This window comes from Aspergillus costaricaensis (assembly GCF_003184835.1).
Source record: "Aspergillus costaricaensis CBS 115574 unplaced genomic scaffold BO79scaffold_46, whole genome shotgun sequence".
NCBI classification, from domain to species: domain Eukaryota; kingdom Fungi; phylum Ascomycota; class Eurotiomycetes; order Eurotiales; family Aspergillaceae; genus Aspergillus; species Aspergillus costaricensis.
The window spans coordinates 30,887-51,779 of record NW_020291846.1 but is presented as its reverse complement, the minus strand read 5'-3'; positions in this window follow the sequence as shown (position 1 = coordinate 51,779).

Below are 20,893 nucleotides of genomic sequence, written 5' to 3'. Positions count from 1 at the left end.
TTATTAAAACTGGCTGCTCTCAGCCAGGAGTATATTATTATTTTTTTAATCTAATATAAATTTATTAAGTTTAGTTATAGTTAATTTTTATAAGTATTACTTAGAGTATTTAAGGCAAGTAGAATACTTAATATAATAATTTTATAAATAAAATAAAATATTCTTTAAATTTCTAATTAGATATTAAATATTATAAATATTTGTAATATAAATAATTAATAATTATCTCTTTAATTTTTTATTTTATTTAATTATAAATTTCAATAGAAACAGTAATATCTTGAATCTGGTTAAATAAAGTTTATAATAATTTTTATAAATATAATTTCTTAGAATAAAAAATTAAATACAATAAAAAATTTTAATTTAACTTATAAAATGTTATAGAACATATTCTAAAAGTTCATTATAAATTAATTTTTAAAATTAAAAATAATTATATCTTATATAAATATTTATTAATATATAAAATAAAGACTATATATTTATTAAAATGATTTATTATAATGAAGATTATATTATAATTATAGTGGTCTTTCAGAAAAAATTAAAAATTTATTAAAATATATTATTATGAATATATAAAGGTTAATGAAAAAAATTTTAATTTAAATTATAATACATATTTTCAAACTTATATATTAAATTATTATTTATATAATATTAGATATCTTTATTGTAAATATTTTAAAAATATTAATATTTTATAAAATTTATTATCTTTGTGTGTCCAGAATATATAAATAATAATTAATAATAAATTTATTTAATAATTATATTTAAAAACTTTTTATTAGAAACCACCAGCTAGTTTTAATATTATAATAATAATTTTTTTAAAGAATTTACTGTCTGGCTGTTATATTTTTTCAAAAGATTTTAAGAAATAATTAATTATAATTAGTATTTAATATATAATTAATTGTATAAAGATTTAGTTTCACAGGAATTATTATTATAATAAATTTGAAAATTTAAATTAAGATTTAAGAATAATCTCTAACTTATAAGGATGAATATAATGAGATAGTATAAAGAGTATATCTTATTCATGAATATAAAATATAGGATTAATCTTTTTAGAATATTATTATTAATTATTTTATCTTTATTTATAAATAATAAGATATTTACAGGTAGTCTGTAGATTATATTGCCAGTACTAACTAGATTTTATAATAAGACTACTATTAGTATAGATATTTTTTATAATAATAAGTATTATATGTTAGGGGTTGTTCCTTGGTTCTAAGAGTACATTACCTGTTGGATAAGAAAGAATAGCTGCTATTCAGAACAGGATCTCAGAGATTCTAAGATTTTATATATTATATTTAGTTAGCAGATAATAATAAGATTAATTAACTGAGTCCTCTAGTAGAAACTTATTCTGTAATATTATTTTTTTTTTTTAGTAAGATAATAATATAGAGACTGGTATACTTATAAATTAAAATATTTTAAATTTAAATTTTTAACTAATCTGCTCTGCTGTAGTCTTATATTTTATTTTAATTTTTAATTTTTTTATTTATATTTTTATTTTTAGTACTTAGTTTCTAGATTTTATATTATTCTTATTTTTCTTATTTCTGGATATTTAATATCTCTAAATCTTTTTTTCTTATACTTTAATCTTAGTTACTTATCTGATATAATTTTTTCTATTATTTTAAATAAGAACTTTCTTTTTAATACAGATTTATTTAATTAATTTATTAATTAAATAATTAATTTAAATTTTTATAAAAAGAGATTTTTTTTTTTTTTTTTTTAATTTATAAATAAAGACGGTCCATATTCTTAATTAAATATTAAATTAATCTAAATTAAAGATTAATATATATAAGAATATAAATTTATTATCTTTTATATCTAATAAAAATAAAAAAATTTTATTCTTTTTATTTTTAATTTTATATTATTATTTTTTTTATTTTAATCTTATCTTATTTCTTATTTTAATTATATTATTTATAGGACTGTTTTACCTAGCTTTAATAAATAAAAAATATATTCTTAATATTTCTCTTAAAGCTGTAATCTTACTTTACTTTAAATCTAATAATAAAAAATAGATTTTTATTATTTTTTTCTTATTTTTCTTATTTTTTTTTAAATTATATTTATTCTCCCCTGTATTCTTCTTTTATATAAAATATATAAAAATAATCTTTTTTTTTTCTTTTATATTTCTTTTTTTTTTTTTTTAACTTAGTTCTACTGGCTTCTATTCTTACTTTAATTTTATTTTATTTATTTCTATTTATCTTCTAATCCTGTCTTATCTGTTTTTACTTATATTTTAATCTTATTTTATTATATTAACTACCAGGCTGAAAATCTTTTTTACTAATATTTATTATATTCTTCAGTCTACTGGCCTGCTTAATAATCTATTATAAAAAAAAATAAATATATTTATATTTTAGAATCTTACTAAGCTTTATAATAATTTATAACTTAAATATAATATTTAATTAATCTGTGTAATTTCTTATTCTTTATTATTTTAATTTATAAAAATTTTTTATACTTTTTTTGAGAAGATCAAGATTATATTAAAAAATAATAATAAATAAATATAATTATATTTTTATAATATCTATTATTAATATTATTTATTCTGATTATAATTTTATTAATTCTACTCTTATTTTAATATCTGTTTTAATATTTAGTAAATATATTAATAATCTATAGATTATTTCTAATAATAAGTATTCTTAATCCTAGACTTACTAGGCTATATTAATTCTTAATTATATAAATAATTAAGATTATTATTATTATTCTTCAGGATATTAATAATTAATTCTTTAAGATATTAATAATTAGTTCTTTAGAATATTAATAACTAGCTAGATAATTTTTTTTTTATTATTTTAGTTTAATAAAACCTCTTCTGGCCCTGATAAAAGTATATTAAATTTAATTATAATTTTTTTTAAAAATTCTTTTATATATATATAATAATAATATCTTAGAGAGCCTTAACTAGTTTTTAAATATTTTATATATAATTTATTTATTTAATTTTATCTTTTTAGTTACCAGGTCTTTTTTAAAATAACTTTTACTAGATATTTTTTTTATTAATATAAATAACTGGAGGCTGTTAATTATTTCTTTATTAAAATAATAACTAATTTATAATTATTAAATATAATAAATTTATATAAAATATATTATAAATTCTGGCAGGTATATCTAGATAAATAAAATAAGTATTTAATATCTTAATAATTTAATATTTAATATTTTTTTAATCTAGCTTCTTACTTAGCTGGTTAATATTAATATTTTTTAGATTTAATTAAATTATATTTTTAGTTTAGTATATCAGGACAGATAATTATAATTAATTTATTTATTATTTTATTTTTTATTAAATATATATTAATAATATTCTGGCCTAGTTACTAGCTTTCTTAATAATATAAATAATATATTTTTTTATTTATACTAGGCTCCGGGGAGTCTTATTATATAAAATAAATTAATTTTTAATAAAATTAAAAAAAATAATTTATATTTATAATTTAGAAAGAACAGGAATATACTAGTAAATATTAAAATTTAAATATTAATAATTAATTTAATAAGTAAAAGAAATTTATTTCAGTTATTTTAATTATATTAAACATAAATTTAAAAATAGATTTTTATAATATTATTTATTTATTCAGTAGCCCTGTCTATTTAAGAATAATATATTATAAATAATTATTTTTTAATATTTATTAATAAATATAATTATTTCTAGATTTTATTTATAAATTATATTTTATAATCTGAGATAATTATTTATAATAAACTATATTAATATATATAATTATTTAAGATTATCTAAGTTAAGTCCTTAACTATTATTTCTTTTATTATTACTAATATTACTTCTTTTATAAATTAATTTGTAATAATTAAAATATTTATATAATTATTATTTTTTAATAATTTAATAATAAAATTTATATTAATATCTTATTATAAGTACTCAGGAACTGAGAGAGATTTTAATAATTTATATTTTTTTTTATATTAGATTTTTATTTTTCTGCAGGTGTTATAGTTCTATATAAATATTTATATATTTTATATTATATTAAATTAAAAATATTTTTAATTTATTATTAAATATATCTGTTCTTGATCTAGATATTTAATTATTAATAAATTATAAGTCTTTTATATTAATTCTGTTTATAAAAATTTATAATTAAAAATTTATTTTTATTTTCTAAAGATCAGGTTCTTTTATAAGTTAATTATATATTCTAAGATTAAAATTTTTAGTTTTAGACTAGATAGGAATCTCTGGATATTTTTTTAAATTATTTATTTAATTTTTTAATATTAATTATTTTATTTCTTAACTTTTTTTTATAGTAATATTATACTAATAGATATGAGAATTATTTTTAAAAATTTAATTTAAATAATTCTGCAGTATTTCTCTGACTAGAAAAGTTAAAAAATTTATATAATAATTTATTTATTTTAATAATTAAGCATGTCTTAATTCCTTTAAAAAAATATATTAATTTAATTATTTTTTATATTTTTTTTAATAAATAAAAAAAATTAAATTTACTAAGAAAGAGATTTTATTAAATATATTTTTTTAATAATTTTTTTAAAGTATAGAAGTACTCCAGATTCTTATAATCTATAATTACTTTAAATTTAGAAATAAAATATAATTTAATATTTTAAGTCTTTATATATCTGATAATAATTAATAATTTCTTATTATAAATCTCATAGTTATATTTTATAGATATTAATTATTTTAAAAAATAAGTATATAAATATAATTTTTTTTTTATTATATTAAAATAAGTATTCTTCCAGATTATAATTTAAAAAATTAGTTTTAAGAATAATCTATCTGTCAGGATTAAAAGAAATAAATACTAGTTTTATATAAAATATTTTTTTTAAATATAAGAAATTTTTTTAATATCCTTAAGTCTACCAGAACTGTGTATTTTTTTTAATAAGATTATAAAAAAATTTAAATAATTCTAAAAAATTTAATATAAATTAGCAGTAAAAGTTAATAAATCTAATAAATCTATATATTTTTTTAACTGTTGTAGGTAATTTTTATTTTTAAATTATATAAATTTTTTTTAGATTTATACTTACTTTTTATTTAATTTTAATAATAAACTTAAGATACTTTATTTTCTTTTATTTAAATTTATATTTATTAATATCTAGATATAATCTAGTATTTTATAACTTAATTAAAACTTTTCAGACTTATTTTTAATATTATTATAAGATTTTAATTAAAAAAATAAATATATTATTCAGATAAATAGAACAGAATTTATTTAAATATTCTTATAAGATTTAATTAATATATTTTTAAAAAATATTAGAAATATTTATAAGTCTAAATAAAATAACTAGTTATTTATAAAATTTATATTAAATATAGAAAACTGTCATCTATTCTTATTCTTTAATAATATATATTTTATAGAATACTATAGAAATATTAAGCTTAGTAAACTACTGTATTTTCTTAATTTAATTTAATATTTTATAAATTAAAAGTAATAAGTATTAGTCTTTTTTTATAATAATATTTAATTTATAATAATTAATATAAAAATAAAGATTTTTTTTTAATTTCTGAATAAAGAGCATGGAAGTTATAATTAATAAATTATTTATTTAAATAAATCTTTTATCTAGTAATTTTATAAATTTTTTTTTAAGTATAATAAATTTCTCCTGGAATATATTATATAAGAATTTTTATAAAAATTAAAATATTTTCTTATTCTTTTTCTTTAGTTTAATAAAATAATTAATATTAGATTTATAATATAAAGATAAGATTTCTATATTTCTTAATTTAAATAAATTTAAAAATTATTAATATTATTCTGGCAGCTTGTTTTTCAGATTTAATTTAAATTTAATATATAAAATCTTTTTTATATTTTTTAAAAATATAGTAAATATTTTTATTCTTAATTTTAGTATTTTTTTTTAATTTATACTTAAAAAGCAGCAGCTAATATCTAGATAAAAATATATTTAAATTATAATATTTATATTATCTTAATCCAGGTCTGGATTATCTGAAAATAAATTTAATTTTAATTTAATTTAATCTTTTTATTATAATACTCCAGCTAAAGAAGGCCTAAGATAATATTATATTTTAAATTATAATTAAATATATATATATATATAATCCAGATTCAGTATATACTCTAATATCTAAATATATTTAAATAATATAATTAATAATTTTTCTTCTTCTAATCCCAGATACTGGAATTAGAGTGATAAAAATTAAATCTAATTTATTTTTTTTTATATATTTTAAATTAATAATATTATAGATAAAATATTTTATATTAATTATAATATAAATATTAGCTATTTAGTTAATAATAATCTTTAAAAATAATAATTTAGAATTTATATACTTTTTTTTAAAAATCTTCTATTAAAAGTAATTCTTTTTATTTAAAAACTTTTATTTATAATTTTATATAGAGACTACTTTTTTTTTAATTCTTATTTTATTTATTATTTATAATTTTTTTTATTAAGTACTTTCTATACTCTGTAATAATTATTTAAATTAAAAATTAAAATATAAATTTTTAATAATAATCTTAAATTAAATATTTATTTTTTTTATATTAGAGATAAAGACCTGTTTTTCTTTTTTATTATAATTCTTTAATTAAAATTTATTTAATAGAATAAAGATTATACTAGTTTAAATTTTTAAATTAAGCTGTGTGCTTCTGTTTTCTATTATTTATTATTAAAATAATATATTTTTAATTTATAATATCTTTTATATTATTTATTATAGTTGTACGGGGATTATAAATCTATATATATTATTAATAATTCTAATATTTTTCTTTAAGTATTATTTATTTTATATTATAACTATATTATTAAAATTAATTATAATATTTTTTATAAAAGAGATTCTTCTCCAGGTTAATAATAATTTATAATAATAAATAATTAATTAAGTTTTTTAATATTATAATTTTAAAAATATTTTTTTATATTATACTACCTATCTAGATTAAGATAATATTAAAATTTTTTAAAAAATTTTTAAAGTTTTTATTATTCTGTCAGAAAGAGTATAATTTTTTTAAAATTTTTATTTTCTAATTCTTATTTTTATAAATTTTATCTAATTTCTTTATTATTTTTTTATAAATAATTATATTATTTATATTTTAATATTATAATAAGATTCTCCTCTCTATATTTCTTTCTAATTATTTAAATATATAAATTATCTAAAATATATTATCCGGATATATAATTAAATCTATAAGAAACTTAGATTATAAATATATCTTAAATCTAGAATAATTTTTTTTATCTTATTTATTAAAGAATTTAATTTCTAGATATATAAATCTCAGTTATAAGACTGTATACTGAAAAAAAAGAATAATAATATTATAAAAAATATTATTTATAGTTTAAATATTAATAATATTTTATAATTTTATAATATATCAGTTTAACTGTTTATATTTATTCTGTTAAGCTTATTAATAATAATTTTATTAATTTATTATTTATTATTTAGTCTTTTTTAGTCTATTAATAAGATCAGTAAGAAATTATAATTATATTATATTATCTATTATTCTTCTATTCTGTTTTATTTTATTTTATTATATTTTATTAGTTATACAGTCAGATTCTGTACCATGGGTTTATCTAAAAAATTATTTCTAATATTAGAAATTATTTTTTAGTTCTAAAAGTATATTATTTATTAGATAAGAAAGAATAGCTGCTGTTTAGAACAGGGCCTCAGAGATCCTAAGATTTTATATATTATATTTAGTAGCAGGTAGTAATGAGGCTGGTTAGCCGAGTCCTCTAGTAGGGGCTTATCCTGTAACATTATAAGAATTATAAGAATTTAGATTCTTATAATTATTCTTTTTCTGTAAGGCCTTGGTTTCTAAGACTATAAATATTAATAATAATTATAATAATTATTTTAATTTAAATTTATTTTATAATAACTAGTAATCTCTAATACTATTTATAATAAATTAAATACTATTAAAATCCTTACATGTAAATCTTTATAAAAGAAATTATATAAAAAAATTATTTAATTTTTTTTATAAAGTCTTTATAAGGCCTCCTAAACTATCTTTTATGATAATTTTTATAAGATTTTTTTTATAATATACTACTGCTGTATCTTATATAGATTCTCTATTTTTATAATTTTTTCTATAAGTTGTTTTTTTATAAGTATTTTCTATAAATTTTTATTTATAGAATCTTTCTGTAAAATATACAGAGTATTATTTTATTATATATAAAATTTTAGAATTTATTATTAAATTTTAAGCTTCTTGTGGGATTTATTTCAAAATTATATAATATATATTATTAATAATAAATTTATTTTAAAATATAAATTAAGACTCAGGGCTTAAAATTTCTAGTAAGATTTTATATAAATTTTTTCTTATTTAAAATTTAATCTTTTTTTTATAATTTTTTTTCTAACTTATTTTAATAAAAAATATTTATATATGGCTTCCTTCTCTTATATTTATAATAATTAACTGCTTATCTTTTATAATATATTTTTTTATTTTTATAATATTATTTTAACATAATCTTCTCATGCAGTTAAATAAAAATATTTATTATTATTATTATTATATATAATTATTTTTTATTTTTTTTATATAAAATTAGTAAGTAACTCTTCCACAGATAGTTATTATATTTTATATAATATAATATTTTTATATAAAATATATTTTTTTATTATTATATACTAGTATGCTGCTATTACTATTACTAAATAAATTTATATTATAATTATTATTATTATTTTTTATGAATTTATCTTTATTATCTATAGTCTTTTTTTTATTTTTTTATAATAAGTTAGCCTTCGCGTGAATATTATTAAATTAATAATTAATTATAATAATTATTTCTTATTATTATTATTATTAATATAATTTTTTTTATATTTTTTATAGCTCTGCCCGCGGTTTTTATATTTTTTATTATAATAAATTATCTTATTCTCATGAATATTTATATATATATAAATACTGACTCATAACAGCCTGTGCTTTTTATAAATATATTTAATATTATTTAATTTTTTATAATATTTATTAGTAGCAGTTTTTATTAAGAAAAATTTATAATAAATTAATTATTTTAACTAATATATTAACAGCCCTAATTATAAAAATTTCTTATATTTATAGATTATCTTTATTTCTAGTAGATACTTCCAGATTAATTTAAGATTAATTAGTCTTATAAAAAATAAAATTTATAAATTAATTTTTATATTAATTCATAAAGCTGCCCGCGGTATCTTAATTTACTAAAATATTTATAATATATTTAATTATTATTTTATTTAATTTTTTCTAGAAAAAATAGAAGCCTTTTTTAATTATAAATATTATTAAATAATAATATTTATTTTCTATTCTATGTTCTTTATTAAATATATTTTATAAAAATAATCAGAAAAATATTTTTAATTTTATAAAATTATATTTATAATTAGAGCTAGAGCATGATCTTTATCTAATCAAAAATATAAAATATATTATAAAAATTAAAGCAGTATTCTGGCTTTTGTAATATATATTAATAATAATTATAATTAAAAATATAATAATTATCTTTATATTAGCTATAAAAAATATAAATTTTATTAATTAAAATATATATTTTACAGGGCTAGTATAATTTATTTTTAATTTTATAATTAATATTTTATTTATATATAGGATAGAAATATTTAGTAATTAAAATTTATAAAATATTAAATAGTCTTTTTAATTTTTATAATATAATTTTTTTTATTTTTTTTATTTTTTAATAATAAAAATTATCTCCTGGCTATAAGATTCTTATATAATTATAAATAATATAAATTTATAGTAAACTTTTAAATATTATTTTTATTAAAATATTTTTTCTATTCTACCAGAATCTTTATAATTTAATTTAATTTTTATAAAATAAATAATACCTCTGGATAATACTTATAAATTTTATTTTATAAATAAAAATATTTTTATAAATTTATTTTATTTATTTTATAATATTCACAGAATAAAAAAATATAAAATATATTATAAATTTAAATATTTATATATAATTGTAATCTGTAAGTTTATATATCTATTTTTTTAATATATATTATAAATTTTTATTTTATAAATTTAGTTTCTTATTAATTTACTCTCACGGGAGATATTTTATAGATAATTAAATTATTTAATTTATTATAAAATTCTTAAATTATTTTATATAATTATAATTTTTTTTATTTTTTATAAAAATCTAATTTAATTATTCACGGGTATTCCGCGGATATAATATAAAAAAATATTTTTTTAATTAAAATTTATAAAAAGTTATTATATATAAACTTTATAAATAATAAGAAATCTATCTAGTTATTTTATTTAAATTTTATATAATTTTGTAAGTACTATTTAAGAATATTATCTAAATATTTTATTTAATTATTTATTTATAAGTAATAAACTGTACTCAATTCTTATTTTATTATAAAAATATATATAAAATTTAACTAGAATTTTTTTATAAATATATTATTTTAATTAATAATAATCTTCACAGGTATTTTATATAATTAGAAAATATTTTATAAAAAGATTTTTATAAAATTTTCTTCTGTAAGACTCTTCTGTGAGAAAATAAAATAAATTATTTTATTAAATTTATTTATTATTATTAAAATATTATTAAAAATTTTTTATAAGTTTCTCATAGTACTAGTACTTATAAATAAATTAATAATAAAATCTATTATAATTTTTTCTCATGGCTTTATAGATATTAGAAATAATTTTAATAAATTTTATTATTTTTTATAAATTATTCTTTTTAGTAGACTCCGCAGGCTTTATAATAATTTTATATAAAGTTTTTAATTTTTATTTACTAGAATCTTTATAAAATTAGAATTATTATTTTTCTATTTATAAAATATTCTGCAATAGAATTATTATATAATTTTATAAATATTTATAACTTTAACTTCTGTTTATTAAAAATATATAATTTCCTGGATTTTTAGAGAAAACTATTATAATTCTTTTATTTAATAAATTTGTTTATTTTCTTATTTTTTATAAGCCTGAAGCTCGCGGGATCTTTTAATTTTTTATAAATTTTTTAAATTTTTCTATTTTAAATTAATATTTATAATATTTTCTTGAGTAACTCTACAGATAGATTTTTATAATATAATATTTTTATAAAAATAATTTTTCTTATTACTTCTTTCTCCACAAGTAAGTTAGGACTTATTTGATTATTATGAATTTCTTTTTGTATAATATATTTCTAATAAATTAAAGAATTATTATAATATTATTTTTTTAACTTCTTGTAATCTTCTGTAAATATTTTTTTTTATAATCTAAATATCATAATAAAGTATTCATAGAATTCTTAATCCCTGAATAATATATAATATAAAATCTAAATATTATAAAATATTATATTTATTATACTTATTTTTATAATAATTTTTTATTAATTATAAAATATTTCAGGGCCTTATAATTTATTATTATTTTTATTATAAAATCTGTTTTTTCTAACCAGTATTATCATTTCTTGAAAAGTTTAATTATTATAAATAATTCCTGGTCTGGAATCCTGTAATTTTATTTTATTATAATTATTTTTATTTTTCTATAATAATATTTATATTAATTATAAATATTATTATATTAATTTTAATATATACTTGCTCTCCTTCCTGAAAATAAATTATAATAATATTTTTTATAAATTTTTAAAGTTAGAAAATTTAGATTTAGCTTTTTTTCTTTTTTTTATAAGATTTATAAGATTTTTTAGTCGGGTTTATAAATAAATTAAATATTTATAAATATTTTTATATAAACCAGCAGTACCAAATTATAAAACTTATAAATTATAGAATTCTCTTTATATTCTATAACTCTGATTATTTATAAATTATTTTAATTTATTTTAATTCTATTTATATACTTTCGCGGTTAATAATAAAATTTAAAAAATTAATTTTTATTTTTATAAAATAATATTTATTTTATTTTATATCTAATTTTACTTTTTCTAGAATTTATAATATTTTATAAATTTATTTTTTATGTGTCTCTAAGTCTTATAAATATATTATAATATTATTTAAATAAATAATAATAAAATAATCCAAGTACTATATGAATAATAAGTTTATAAAATCTTAAAATTTTTTTAAGAATATTAATTAATCTAAAAAATATAATTTTATATTTAAATAGTTTATATTTTATATAAAATATTATTTTCTACTTATAATTCTTTATAATTTATATTCTATAGTAGGCTTTGTAAAGGTTAAATTAAATAAATTATAATTTTTTTATAAAATATTTAATATATTTATTAATTTATAGTAATAAGTACTTATTCTTAATAATTTATTTATTTAATTTATAATAATTAATATATATTTATAGATTTCTATTTTTTTCTTTATAAATAAGACTAGAATACTTATAAATAATTCTAAATTTTTAATTTAATTTTTTATAAAATAAATTTATAAATATTTTTACAGAATCTTTTATTCTGTGGGAAATATCTTATAAATTAAATTTATTTTAAATTTATACTTTTTTATAAATTTAATTTCTAGATTAATTCCTGGTTATAAAAATAGATATAATATAATTTTTTTTATAAATATTTTATTAAATTTTTATAATTATTTTTTATATTCTTAAGAATTATTATAAAAATAATTATTTTTTTTAAATAAATATTATTTTTATCTAAAAAATTTATAAGTATTTTTACAGGGGCTGGTTTTTATCTTATAATTTTCATAAATATTATAAAAATTAAATTTATTTTTATTCTTGTATTTATTAATATTTTTATTTTATAAAATATATTAAAATTATTTTTTATAAATAATTTTTTATATATTTATAAATTAAAATATATTATAAATAATATTTTTTTGTACTTCCTGCTCCATGTAAATAATTAATTATTTTTTTATAATTTTTTTTAATATAATAATCTACTGTAAAGTAATCTTATTTTTTAATATATTATTAATTTAAAAATTATTACAGACTTACTGGCTAAGATTTATAAAATAATATTAATATTTTTTTATAAAAAAATATTTTATTATTTTTTATTTTATAAAATATATTACAGGAGTTATTTAATTCTATTTATTATAAATAATAATATTTTTTTTTCTTATAAGAAATTAAATAATTACTTTATTAGAATAAGCTTAATTATATTCTTGTAAGAAATATTACTAAATTTTATTTATTTATAAAAAATTTTAATTATTTATAAATCTTTTACTTAACTATCACAGGAAAAAATTTAAAAAATAAATAAAATAATATTATATTTAGCTTCTAGACTTCGTGGCTGAATTTTATTTTTATTTTTTTTATTATTAAAAATATATAAAAAATTTTTCTTTTTATAAAAAATAATTTTAAAAGTTTATAACTAAATTTTTTATTTTTTTATTAGTTAAATTTTTTAATTAGATTTTCAAGAACTTACAGAGGCTCTATTATTTATAATTATAATAAATATTTATAATTTTTCTTCCAGAGATTATTAAGAATATAATCTAGATAAATTTTTATAATATATATTTTTTATTTTTTATTTTAGTTATTTATCTCCGCAGTTAATTCTTGCTAGATAATAAATAACTAATAAATAATATAATTATAAATATTATAATACTTATTATCTTGCAGAAAGCAGATGCAAATATCTAAATATTTATAATTTATAATGAAATTATTAAAGTTAATTAGATTTTTGCGGTTTTTTTTTAATTTTATGATAATTTTTAATCTTAACTTTAAATTTATAATTTATTTAAATAAATTAAATTATTTACAGAGCTTATCTAGAGAGATCTGTACTTTTCTAAATTTTTTTATAATTATTTTTATAATAATCTTATAAATTAAAGAATTAAAAAATTCAGAAGATTCTTCGCGAGTATAGTTTCTAATATTTTATATAAATATAATTTAATAAATTATCTCGCAAGATTTAAATAATAAGATTATAAAAATAAATATAATAAGATAATATAAAAAGTATATCTTATTCATAAATATAAAATATAGAATTAACTCTTTTTAAATATTATTACTAATTATCTTCTCTTTATTCATAAATAGTAAGATATTTATAGATAGCCTGTGGGTTATATGACCAGTACTAATTAAGTCTTATAACAGGACTGTTATCAGTATAGGTATTCCTCGCGATAATAAGTATCATGAGGGTTATAAGGATTTGGATCCTTACATAACTTTAATTGATTAAATTATAATAATATTTAAAAATAACAATTTTGTAGTAGTCTAGTGGTAGTCTTTCTATAAATAAAACAATTAATTAAAATATTATATTTTATTAATTTATTAAAAAAGAATTTCTGTTATTATTTTATTAATAATATAAAATTTATGTTTATATAAATCTAGATAAATTATAATATATTAATATAAATATAAATATTAAAATTTTTTTAAAAATTTAAAATACTTCTTCTTCACAGATATTATTTTATAAAAAGAATATTTTCTATATTAATTAAATTATAAATTTTATAATTTAACAAAATAATAGAAGTTACAGAATAGATTAGATTTTCTTTTAATAATTATAATAGTCTTAGCTAGATTTATATATATATTAATAATAAGAATCATGAAATCTAGATACTTAATTTTTATTATATAAAATTTATATTTATAAATAATAATCTGGAGACTAGCAGTATAAACATATTCCAAAGTTTAATATATATAAAAAATTTATATTTAGCTTTATCTTTACTAAAAATTAATATATTATTAATATAAGCAGTAATAAATTTATTTAGAAAATTTATAAAGATTTTATTAATAAACTACTAGAGTATAGCCGGGTTATTAATAAGCTTAAATAATAATATATAATATATATAAATTTTATATTAAATATAAAATATTATCAGATTTTCAAAACTAAGATCCATGCGGATTTAGTAAAAATTTTAATAAATATTAAATTTAATAAAAATCTTAATATTTATTAATAAATTTATTATTTTATTGATTAATAAGATCGGATAAAAATTTTTAAATTAATGTATTTAATTTTTAGTAATTTACATAAAAATATGATTTTTCTTTAGGCTTCTGTACCATGAGGATTAAAAATATAAATAATATTATAATGTAAATAATAAATTTTTTTTAATTTTTAATAATATCATCTCGACTTATCTTAAATTCTTTTGTCAAATTATCCATATAAAAAACTACTTCCAGCGGGTTCTTTTCTTTTGGTTTTATTTAATAAATATAGAAATAAAATAATTGAAAAGTATCTAATTCTTTTTTAAAAAGTTGATTAAGTTATAATAATATATGGATAAGATTTATTTAATTGATTTTTCTATTAATTTAGAATTTTAATCTGCAGAATTTTATTTATTTAAAATTATTTTTTAATTATATTTAGGAATGTGATGAATACCTTAAACTTTTAATTTTAAAAATATTTATAAAATATAAGAATTCTAATTAATATTAGTTTAATTTTATTTAAAATACTCTTACTGTGAGGCTTAAAAAAATATAAATTATTAATATTAAAAATTTTAATTATAAAAATTATAATTTATTTTAATTAAAGCCTCCTGCGGTAAACTTTTATAAAATTATAATAATATAAATTTATATTTAAGAATTAGAATAGAGCGCGGTAGTTTTAGTATTTTTAAGAATTTTTCAATAATAATGAATAAAATTTTAAGAAATATAATATAATAAATTTATTTTAAATTTATTTTGTAACAGAAGCTGGTCAGGCTAAATAAATAAATAATATTAATAATTCAATAAAATTTTATATTTTTTAATATAATATTATATCAGCTGAGATTAAGAAATAAAAAAATATTATTAAACTACTGTTTGTTAATAATAAAACTAAAATAAATAATATATATTAAAAATTTTAATAATTTTTTTATTAAATATTATTATAATATATTTAGTTATTAAAAATACTATTTTACTCTGAAATTAGTATATTAATTTAATTATAAAAATAATATTTATATATATAAATATATTAGTTTCAATATCTGCTAAAATATAAATAAATATTATTAATTTCTTCTTTAATATTAAAATATTCATTATAAAAATTTTATTTTCTTAGTCTAGTAAAGTCTGTAAGTCTAATATATTTATATAAATTTTTATTTTATTTAAAAAAACTTTTTTTACATATTATCTTTTATTTATTTATTTATTTTATAATCTTTAATTACTTGATCTGGGCTATTTTTTTAAATAATGTATAATTAAATAATTTTATTTTTAATAAATAAAATATTATTTTTTAATTATTATATAAATACAGTTCTCAGGCTCTAGACTTAAGATATAACTAATAATTTAAAGAATTTAAATATTAATAAAAATAAAAAATATTAGAAGTAATAGTATTTAAGACTACTAATAAAATATAATAAAATAATAAATTAATTCTTTTAAATTATTTTATTATTCAACTAATAAAATCTGAAGTATTAATGCAGAATTTAATAAATAAATTAAAATTTATCTTATTTTTTATAAATTAGATTAGAATTATTTTTCTTTATTTAAAAAATAATTACTAATATAAACTATTTTTTTACAATAAGTCTTAATAATATCAGCTTTTATTATTAAATATTAGAATATAAATATAAAAGTATAGAACTTCTTTTTAAATATTATTCTTAATTCTTAATATTAGTATCAGGTGTTTGAAACTTTATTTGATTTAATAAAAATTATTTTTTAATTTTCTTATAATAATTATATATATATATATATATTAGATAATTAGAATAAATAAATAATTTATATTAATTTTTAATTTTTATTATATTATAATTAACTAGTTCTTGAAAACCAGGATCTTTCTATTATTATATTTCAAAATTAGAAATTTCTAAAGATTTTTTAGATTCAGGGGTCTCAGCTTTCTGATTATTATAAATTATAAAATATATTATTAATATTATTTATATATTATATTTCTAGAGAGTATTATTACATTTTTCAATAAATTTATCTTATTTAATAGTAAGTATATTATACTTATTAATTATGATATTTAGTTTTATCTCTATTTTATTTATAAGATTGAGAATTAGATGAAAAATCTTTTAAGATTTTTCTTATATACATTTTACTAAATTCTTTTTAAATAATTTTCTTATAATTATTATTTTCTCTGTTCAGTAAAATAATTAGATATAATCTTAAGTTTTTTTTATATAGACTAAAGCTAGTCTAGTTTTTTAATTATTATAATTTGAGATAATTATTGATTAGTTACTTTTTTTAAAAAAATTTGTTTTAAGCTGTTCTGTTTTAGCTGTTCTAATATTATCAAATATATATTAAATAAATACTAATAGTCTTATTAAATAACTAGCTACTTACAGTATTAGTTAAAATGATAATTAACTATAATATTTGATATTATATAAGAGCTAATTAAATAATTATATTTAGTATATTTAAACTATTATATTGAATATAAAAGGGGGAATGAAAAGAGTATAAAAGAATATATATAAATAATAATAAAAAAATAAATAGAATAGAATAAATCGAATAAATAAATAAAATTATATATAATTAGTAAAATTAGTGAAAACTGTCATGTGATATGTTATATGCCTCAGTCATGTTACTTGCTATCACAATACAATATAAATTTATATATATATTTTTGGATATAGTTATTTCTAGATCTAAGGTTTCAGTGGATAATTATATTATTATAATTATTATTTTTTAAAAATATATTATTAATTATAATATTTAAATATACATTAAATGAAATCGGTAATCCTGTATATAAAAATATTGTTAAAATTATTATATTATATAAATGATTATCTTGTTCATTTATTCAGTTTGATTTATTTTATATTTTAATTTTATACTGTATATACAACTGGATAAAAGTTTGAAGTTTAATATTCTAATATTTTTTTATTATTTAATCATAGTTTTAGAATATTAATTATATACTAGCCAGGTACTAACTGATATTTTAACATTATATGTAATTTAATAATCTAAAAAATTAGATCTATTTTATTTAAAAAAGATTAAATATTATATTACATATTAATTTATAAGACTTATCTATTAGTCTGTAGATAATTAAAAATTAATAATTTATTTTTAATTCCGAATTATATATAATATATTCTAAAATTTAATAATAAATTATCATAATTTTTAAATATAATATAAAGTAATATTTTGGAAAATTTACTTATAATTATAAAAATCTCTATTGTATCCGTGCTTATCAAGTAAAAATGAAGATATATTATTATAATTTATTCAGTACCACAAGTAGCTATAATAATATTAAAATAAACTATAATATATATTTTTAAAATAATAAATTATATAACTTTCAGTATATTTTCTATATATTTTGAAAAAATCAATAATAAGATATTTGAATGAAATTTCTATCTTTATAACTTCTTGATAAATTATTGAAATTTTATAATAGATTTTATTTAATAGCTGGTTATAAAGATTATTTTTCTTTAATACTATCAATTTATGTTTAAATTCGAGTAATCTATTTTAAGATATCTAATTTCTTGCCCTTTTCGTTTCATCTAAACTAAATAAGCTTGTAGGAATTTATAATTATAATTAATTCTTAGGAACTTATTTCTTATAATTATATTTAAATATTCTATAACTAGCTTGAGCAGAGTAGCTTGAGCAGAATCTACTCTTGATCATTTTTTATTTTGTCAATCTTTTGTTATAATATATCAAGATATCTAGTAGAACATTATTTCTAAGATTTTTAATTGCGACAGCTAGTCAAATGAATCTTATGTAGTATAATCAAACTAAAATGTCAAAGATAAAAGGAAAAAGAGGAGGTATAGTTACTGAAGATACATGAATAAAATAAGATTAATAAATCTATATTATATATTTCACTTATATTATTTATTATTATATTATTTAATAAAATACTGGGTGACCTCAGCCAGAAGAACATTATTATTATTATAATTTAATATAAATTTATCTATTTCAGTAATAATGGATTATTAAGAAAATGTTATAAAAATCCAGGAGAAACAAAGTATCTAATATAATAATTTTATAATAAAAAAAATTTTTGGGATATTTTAAAATTAAATATTATATAAAATCAGCTTTATTGAAGATACGCTATTCATTATTATATTATAAATAATTATGGTATAATTATTTAATTAATATCTTCCAAAATTTCTATTTTATTTGATTATCAATTTTAATAGAAACAGCAGCGTCCTGAATATAATTATATAAATTTTCTAATAAATTATATAAATATAGTTTCTTAGACTAAAAGACTAGCCATATATATATATATATAAAGGATTTATGTTTTAATTAGTATTAAAACATATTTATATCAATTATGCAAAAGTTTCTATAATGACTAGTCCCAGTATCGATTTCTCAAAATAGAGATTTTATTATTAATATTAAATTTTTGAAATGTTACTTGTAAGTTCCTTATTATAATTATCAATTTTAAATTTTAAAAAATGTTTTTATAGGAATTAAATTTATTTAATTAAATAAACAAATTTCTACACCTGATCTCAAATAGATGTATATAATATAAAACTTATAAAAAGATTTTAATTAAACAATATTTTATATTCTTATTTTTATTATAAATAATAATAGTCGAGTGAAGTCCTGAAAATAAAAAATTATTTAAAATTAATATATTTAATAATAGTGATTAAAATTAATAATTTCAATTGATTATCATAGAAACAATTAATAAATCAAGTAAGCTACTGGGCTGCATGTTAATTAATTATTTTTATTCTTTATTATACTGAAAACGATGTATAATAAAAAGCTTAAACTTGATTTATAAGGTTTTATATCATTCATTTCGAAGATTAATATAAAATAGTCTCTGCAGTTAATGATATTAATATTAATAATTTATTTAAGTAGAAATTTAATTTATAGATAAATATATTGTTAAAAATACATAGAGATTAGCAGAAAATAAAATAAATGTAGAGATAAATAATAATAAATATTTTAATAATACTAGTACTATATAAGGACTAATATTAATATATATTTAAATTATATAATTAATAATCAATAATATATATTACATAATAATTATATTCAAAAGTTTTTTATCTAGAATTATTAATAATTTTTGGTACAATAGTATTCATTTTCTAAAAGAAAAAGAAATTCATTATTTAATAATTACATTTTCTTCTAGAAAAATTTTAAATTCAAATAATTATAATTAATTAAATAAGAACTTAATTTTATAGAAACTACACTTATAATAAATTCAAAGATATAAATTAAATTTTTAGAAAATATTTAGTTCTAGCTTCGCTGGCTCTAATGTATTATAAAAATATTTATTTTTTTATTATTATAATTTTTTAGCTTAGTATATTACTCTGCTAAAATCTGTATAATTATTAATAATTTCTATTATAATTAATATTACGAGGCTTAGACAGAAATATAATTTTAAAATATTAAATTATAAAGTATTGTATTTTATAAATTTATTAAGAGAAGATACCTGTTACTTTTTTATTTATAATATTAATTTTTATTTATATTTCTGTAAAGAAGTTAATACATTAATGAAATTATAAATATATCAGATTTTTTAAATTCTAGAATATTTATTTATAAATATTATTTTACAT